A 7860-nucleotide genomic window follows, 5' to 3' on the forward strand; every position below is an offset into this window, starting at 1 on the left:
CGGCACTTGCTGACCTCCGGTCCGAAGTCTCCCTGGTAGCGAACCGCACCTCAAAAGTTGAGCTGGATGTAGAGGACCTTCAGAAACGCTGCACCAAGCTCGAGGAGGAGAACGGTAAGCTGACTGACACAGTTGCAGACATGCAAAGGGCCCAGGAAGACCACGAGAATCGTGACCGTAGGTCCAATCTACGATTCAGGGGGGTCCCGGACACAGTCAAACCTGCGGACATTAAGACATACTTAACAGAGCTTTGCAGCACAATCTGCCCGGATATGGACCGATCTATGTGGCGCTTTGATCGGGCGCATAGAGCGATAGGCCCGAGACCCGAGGGAGCTCCCTTATTAAGAGACATAGTGGCCCGCTTCCACTATTTTGAGGCAAAAGATGCTATATCCTTTGCGATAAGGAACATGTCTTCTTACAATTTTAAAGGCCACGATCTACAGATCTTTAGTGACATTTGCCCAATCACGCTGGCTAAACGCCGCAAGCTAAAACCAGTAACCACTTTACTGCGTGATAAAGGAATTCAATACCGCTGGGGATACCCCTTCAAGCTAATAGCAGTTAAAGAGGGCACCTACCATGCTATAGCTGACCCTTCAGACGCACCGGATCTCTTAAAAGGACTGGGTCTAAAAATGCCGAAGACAGTAAAAGCAACATCTCCTACACCGAAAGGAAATGTGTCTCCGATTCTTCCTTCAAATAGATCTCCAAACCACACATTTGACTGAGCTATACTGCTGGATCCGATCATCAATAACGACGCTCTTTAATCATAAATGTGATGGGAACTCCTCTCTTTCCTATTGTAGTTGCGGCCCCGCCGCGGTGGGCCTGAAAGGCCTGACTCTGACGTAGTCCTCATGCTACCCCCTATGTGGCACGAAGTGGGTCGTGCCCAAGCAGGGAGTGCTGGCACCCTTGCAATACTTAATATTATAGCTGTTTTCACTGCATTATTTGCTCTTTGCTTGTTGCAATTAATCTTTTTTCACTTTACAGGTTTGAATGCAGTTAGCAAATGTATTAGACTAAGCGTGTTAATCCAGGGGGTAATTTACCCCCAGGGTATTCTTTTCTCTTTATCTTCTTCTCTTAGCTTCACTCCTCTCTCTTCTATCTCCTTTGTCAACCATGGGGCCTGCCAAACATATAATACCTATACTGCCTTAAGCCTCCCTTGGGATCCAGGCATTCATTCAGCTACACTCCACTATAATACAAAATGGTAAAAGTACTAACCTTAAATACCAAAGGGTTAAATTCTGTGCGTAAAAGATATCTAGCCTTAAAGGATCTGGAACGCTCCAAAGCAGATTTTATATTCCTACAGGAAACTAGATTTTCCTCCCAGAAACCTGGTTACCTAAAAAGCAAAACATACCCTACCGCCTATTTAGCTAGTGCCAATGTTAAAAAAGCGGGGGTAGCCCTTTTAGTACATCACAAATGTCCATTCATACTTTCTAAAGTGCACAGCGATCCCAAGGGACGCTATCTGATAGTGGAAGGTTCCCTGCACGGCATTCAGATAGCTTTAGCCTCCATCTATGCCCCCAATGACCATCAATTGCAATTTGTAGAAAAGGTCCTTTTGAAAATAGAAAAACTGAGGTGCCCTAACATCATTTTGGGTGGTGATTTTAATCTAATAATTTCACCTACTAAAGATAGGAAATCTGATCTTCAACCGCTCTCATTCTCCTCAATCTGTAAAGTAGCTCGCCAATTTAGGACCCTGTTAAAACAATTTGGATATATAGATGCCTGGAGAGCTCTGCATGCTACGGAATTAGATTACACCTTCTTTTCACACACTTCGTCCTCATACTCCAGACTTGATTATTTTTTTATTTCTCCAAACTTACTCTCGACTTTAACTTCTTCTAAGATTGGTCCAATAACTTGGTCAGATCACGCCCCGGTGGAGCTGATCTTAAATTTAGCACGTAACCCTCAGATTCCCTCAGTCTGGAGATTGAATGATAGTTTACTAACGGATGAGGAAACAGTTCTTAGTGTTGAAGAAAGCCTTAAAAATTATTTCGACATTAATGAAGGTTCGGTCCCCCAATTTTCCACAGTTTGGGAAGCCCATAAATCCTGTATTAGAGGGAAATTAATTGGTATAGCTAGCGCAAAAAACAGGGAATATCACCAGAAAATTAAAGTTTTACTGGATAATATTATGGAAATAGAAGAAAGCCACAAAAAATCCCCGAAAAAAACCACCCTGGCCCAATTGGAATTAAAACGCAAAGAATTGGCTGAACTGCAATATGTCAGGATAGAAAAAGCACTTTTATTCACTAGACAGCTTTTCTATGAAAGGGGTAACAAGGCACATACAATCCTTGCAAAGAAACTGAGGGACATAAAATCTAGAAATGCAGTCTTTGCACTCAAGGATAAAAGAGGCACTACTCACTACGATCTACGGGTCATATCAACTTTATTTAAAAACTATTTTAAATCTATATACAATTTAATTGATTCCACTGGTCAACATTCTCCAGCGTTAACTGACATCTCTAATTATTTAGAATCTTGTAAGCTCTCACGCATCTCTCAGGCCCAATTAGAAGCCCTCAACCAAGAGATAGACAATGAAGAGGTTTTTGAGGTTCTCAAAAACCTACAACCACATAAAGCGCCAGGACCCGATGGCTTCTCAGTGGCCTATTATAAAAAATTTAAGTCAATCCTCACACCCAAACTGACTACCCTTTTTAATGGCTTCATGGGGGCAGAAAATATCCCAGAGACCATGACACAATCACATATGGTACTTATTCCCAAGCCTGATAGGGACCCACTAGAGATGACAAATTATAGACCAATCTCTCTCCTGAACGCAGATTTGAAAATATTCTCAAAAATCCTTGCCAACAGGCTCTCCCCCATGATGCCATCCTTAATTAATGCCGACCAAGTCGGATTTATAACTGGGAGATATGCAGGAGATAACATCCGCAGAATAGTTAACCTAATTGATCATATCAATTTCTATAAACTTCCAACTGTCCTCCTTGGTTTGGACGCAGAAAAAGCCTTTGATAGGCTAAGTTGGGATTTCCTGTTCCAAACCATTGGATAAAATGGGTATAGGAGGTATTTATCTAAACGCTATCCATAAATTATACTCAAATCCTAAAGTAGCTATAAAGATTCCGTATACCAATCCTAATAATTATTTCCATAGCTCCAATGGAACCAGGCAGGGCTGTCCCCTGTCCCCATTGCTTTTTGCCTTATCCATAGAGCCACTGGCTGCAAGGATAAGGGACAACCCTGACATAATGGGCATCACAATAGGTAGGTCCACCTTTAAAATTTCACTATACGCGGACGATGTCCTTCTGTCCCTTGTAAATCCTATAATCTCCCTCCCTGTATTACATGCAGAGCTCTCCAGGTACGGCCAGCTATCAAACTACAAAATAAATGCCACTAAATCGGAAATACTTCCTTTTTACTTAACGCCACAAACCATGAATACCCTAAAATCTAGCTTCTCATATAAATGGCAAGAGTCTACTATAAAATATCTTGGTATCCAGGTTACCTCACTTACTTCAAATCTTATAAAGCACAATGTTACTCCCATTATAAACAGAATAATCTCGGATCTCCATAGATGGGAAGATTATCATATTTCTTGGTTTGGCCGTATGGCATCATTCAAAATGAATTCTCTCCCCAAGCTGTTATATGTATTCTCAGCAATTCCTTTTTGGATCCCCAAATCATTTCTGATTCCACTACAGAGAGCATTGTTCAGATTTATTTGGCACTGCAGACCCCCCCGCATTGCCAGACCTATACTTACACTCCAAAGACATGCCGGTGGACTCTCAGTGCCAAACTTATACAATTATTATGTTGCTGGGCAATTTAGACAGATGGTGGCCTGGTGGGAACGTGGCCCACATGCTAGATGGGCTCAGATAGAGTTTCAGGTCCTCAAACCATATCATCCAAGTGCCTTACTCTGGAATCAGATAGGAAACAGCTATTTACCATACAAAATTTACTCTTCTGTGTCTTCTAACATTCGCTTATGGTTCTCTTTAGGGAAACGAATCACTTTGTTTACTAGGAACTCCAGCTACATCCCTATATTCGGCAATCCTGCATTTACCCCAGGTTTAAAAAATAGCAACAACCTCAATATGGAAGACCAAGAACATTCTGTGCATAAGGGACCTTCTAGACCCCTTCACCGGAAAACTGTACTCATACGACACACTAAAAGAAAAATTAAATCTATCTGACTCTTACTATTTACAGTACTTACAAATCCGCCACTTTATATGCACTGTGTCCTCCTCCGTGGAATTCCCACAAAAATCGGAACTGGAATCAATTTGGGAAGGAGGCCCCAAACAAAAAGGCCTTATCTCCATGCTCTACACGTGGCTAAATGACCCCAAGAGACACCACCCGGATCTTCAACATAAATATATGCAATATTGGGACCAAGCGTTTCACACAACAACTACACCAGAATCCTGGCTAAAGATCTGGCAGAACGCAGCAAAAACATCCATTTGCATACAAACTAAGGAAAATATCTACAAAATTATGATGTTGTGGTATAAAACTCCGGTGCGTCTTAACAAATGGCTACCTTCAATATCCCCGGCATGCTGGAGAAACTGTGGAGACACTGGTTCGTTACACCACATCATGTGGGATTGCCCGATAATCCAACCCTTTTGGACACAAGTTCTGGCCTTCATCAAAAGATTTACTGAAATTGAGGTCCCTTTGGATCCATGGATCTGTTTGCTTGCCAAACCCATGCCCAAAATTAAAAATAACTCATCCAGATTGATAAATCATTTCTTATCAGCAGCACGCTGTTTGATCTCTAAGCATTGGAAGGATGCACAGCCTCCCACTATGTCAGAATTTCAAGCAAGAATTAAATATGTATATAATCTGGAATATTTGACTGCTAGAATACAGGTAAAATGCATGTGTTCAATAAGGTGTGGGGTGATATATCCTTTTGAATGTTATGCTTTTAGGTTTACCTGGAATAGGTAATGGTCTCATGGTTGACTCCTCTCTTAACTTTTCTTCTCTATCTTCTTCTCTTTTCTGATCTACGGGGATAGGCGGGGAGTGTCTGGGTAGACACCCTCTCCTAACTTTTGAATACCACTAGGCCTCACGAGGCTCAAACTTTATAATTTTTCGGTTCCACTACCACAATAGTATACGCTGAAGGGTAACGTGGAACTCTGCTGAGAATGTTATATAATAGTTTACAGAAAATGCCTATTATTAGATAGTTACCCAAACAGATAAGAGTCTTGGTATGTTCTGTGTTTTATTGCACTGTAACCTCTTGTACAAGTGTAAATTGGAAACAATTTTGTTATGAGCCTTTATTATCTTATCTAATAAAATTTTTTAAATATAAAAAAAAAACACGGGAGCTTTGAACAACTGTTCCCACATAACCAAATAAATATGTTAAACATAAATAAGTAAAAAGTGCGTAAACAATATTTTTCTGTACTTCTCTTTTGTCTATGAAGATTTATTGCCGCTGATACATTTCCCACACTCTGCTCCTTTCCCACACTCTGCTCCTTTCCCACACTCTGCCCCTTTCCCACACTCTGCCCCTATCCCACACTCTGCCCCTTTCCCACACTCTGCCCCTTTCCCACACTCTGCCCCTTTCCCACACGCTGCCCCTTTCCCACACTCTGCCCCTTTCCCACACTCTGCCCCTTTCCCACACTCTGCCTCTTTCCCACACTCTGCCTCTTTCCCACACTCTGCCCCTTTCCCACACTCTGCCCCTTTCCCACACTCTGAACCTTTGATGATAAACATATTAGGCTGGGTTATAGTGGTCAGTTGCATAGCAAATGCGTTATCATGAGTGTGAACTGCAAAGGAGACTGGACATAGACATAGACTTTAAGGGCTCTTTCAGAGCCGATTTCCTGCAAGCGTTATGATCTGCGGCGTGGACGTTGGGATTTTGAGGTGCGACCCTGATTAGCAGCGGTAGTTCTAATTCACCCGACGGGAAAATGCCGATGCCTGAGGATTAAAAGCTCCTGGCTGCATCGTAACCACAATGTGCCAAAACGCAGCGTTGGATGTGAAAGGAAAAATGAAAGTCTATGGATTTTACCGAGGTTAATGCAACCAGCGATTTCCAGCGTTTGTGTCAAAACGCTGGAAATCAGCTCTGGTGTGGTGGAGCCCTAATACAAAGCCTGCATGCACCAAGTTAGATTAATGTGATCAGTAACAACGCAGTGAACAGGCCCATAGAGCTGTATGGGCAATGAGTTGACATGCAAAATTATTCTGCAACCCAACTGAGCACTGTGAACAGGGCCTTAAAGGAAAACTGTAGTGAGAATATGGAGGCTGCCATATTTATTTCCTTTTAAACAATACCAGTTGCCAGGCAGCCCTGATCTATTTGGCTGCAGTAGTGTCTGAATCACACCGGAAATAAGCATGCAACTAATCATGTCAGAAACACCTGATCTGCTGCATGCTTGTTTAGGGTCTATGGCTAAAAGTATTAGAGGCAGAGGATCAGCAGGATAGCCACGCAAGCAACTGGTAGAAATAAATATGGCAGCATCCATATATCCCTCTCCCTTGGTTTTCAGACGGGCAGCTGAAGGTTGTAAATTCACCTCCTGTCAGCTGCTCTCCCGCACCGGCTGGGCGCTTGTTAGCACTCTATACTGACGTAGAGCAGGCTGCCCCATCCTCCCCCATTGAGTCCGATCTGAGCACAGCCACCGCCATGGTCAGCCGTGACATGCGTATAAGCGATTGACACGTGTGGTGTTACAACCACTGCAAATCAGCTGCATATAAATTGCCCCTGAATCGCACTGGTGGGAGGCAGACGGGAGACTGAATTGGCAAACACGCAGTACAGCCTCCCATCTGAAAGAGGGCTAAGACAGGACATCCTTTGACAAATTTGCAAAATATACAATGGTTTCCCCTGCACTGTTTTTAATGTATACTAAGAGACCTTTTCCACCAGGCGCATTCCAATCCGAAGATCAGATCGCATGTGCTTTTGTGATGCTCGGTAAATTGCAGGGACATCGTGATTAACACAATAATTGTGGTGTCCATTTTCCACTGTGGCGACTGCATGCGTTGACATTTTTTACAAAACCGCAATCGCACTGCCTGCTACAGTTTGTGCGCGATTGCGCTTAGGTACAACCAATGGAAGCTCAGGAAAATCGAGATACTATGCAATTTCCCTATGTGTTGTGCAGCCTCACCAACACCTCACAAAAATTGCAATTCAATTGCACCGCACATATTGCTGAATGTATGAAAACCGCCATGTCATCACCATGAATGAGCCCTTACTGACCCTGGACCCCTGCTGGCTGTGCTGGGCCCCTGGGGACAGGAGATGGGGCAGCAATACTAGGTTCTGCAAGATCTAACTTCTTACCACCCTTCTATAGGCTTTATTGCTGTCTTTGGCCCTGTTAGAGGAAGTGATGGCACTTCCCCCACATGATGGGACACAGACAGCAGCGAGGGTCACCATTATCACTGGACATTATTATTCTGGTTCAGCACGTGCTTGCTGAGGCATGTGTGACGTCAGTAATCCCAGCTGTCGGTGGAATATTCCTGAGCACACAGCAGGGTGGGGGGGATACGCAGAATAATACACGGAGTCCCCTAGGAAGCGTCTCGGGATGGTTCTTTCTTTTTGCCATCCACAATATGGAGCCGATGACGCTCCTCTGCCAGCCACATCATGGCCGCGCCAGCCTCATTATGAAACGTCCTCCAGTGTCGTCATCACTGCGCGTCCAGACA

This window comes from Hyperolius riggenbachi, chromosome 1 (genome assembly GCF_040937935.1).
Source record: "Hyperolius riggenbachi isolate aHypRig1 chromosome 1, aHypRig1.pri, whole genome shotgun sequence".
NCBI lineage: Eukaryota > Metazoa > Chordata > Amphibia > Anura > Hyperoliidae > Hyperolius > Hyperolius riggenbachi.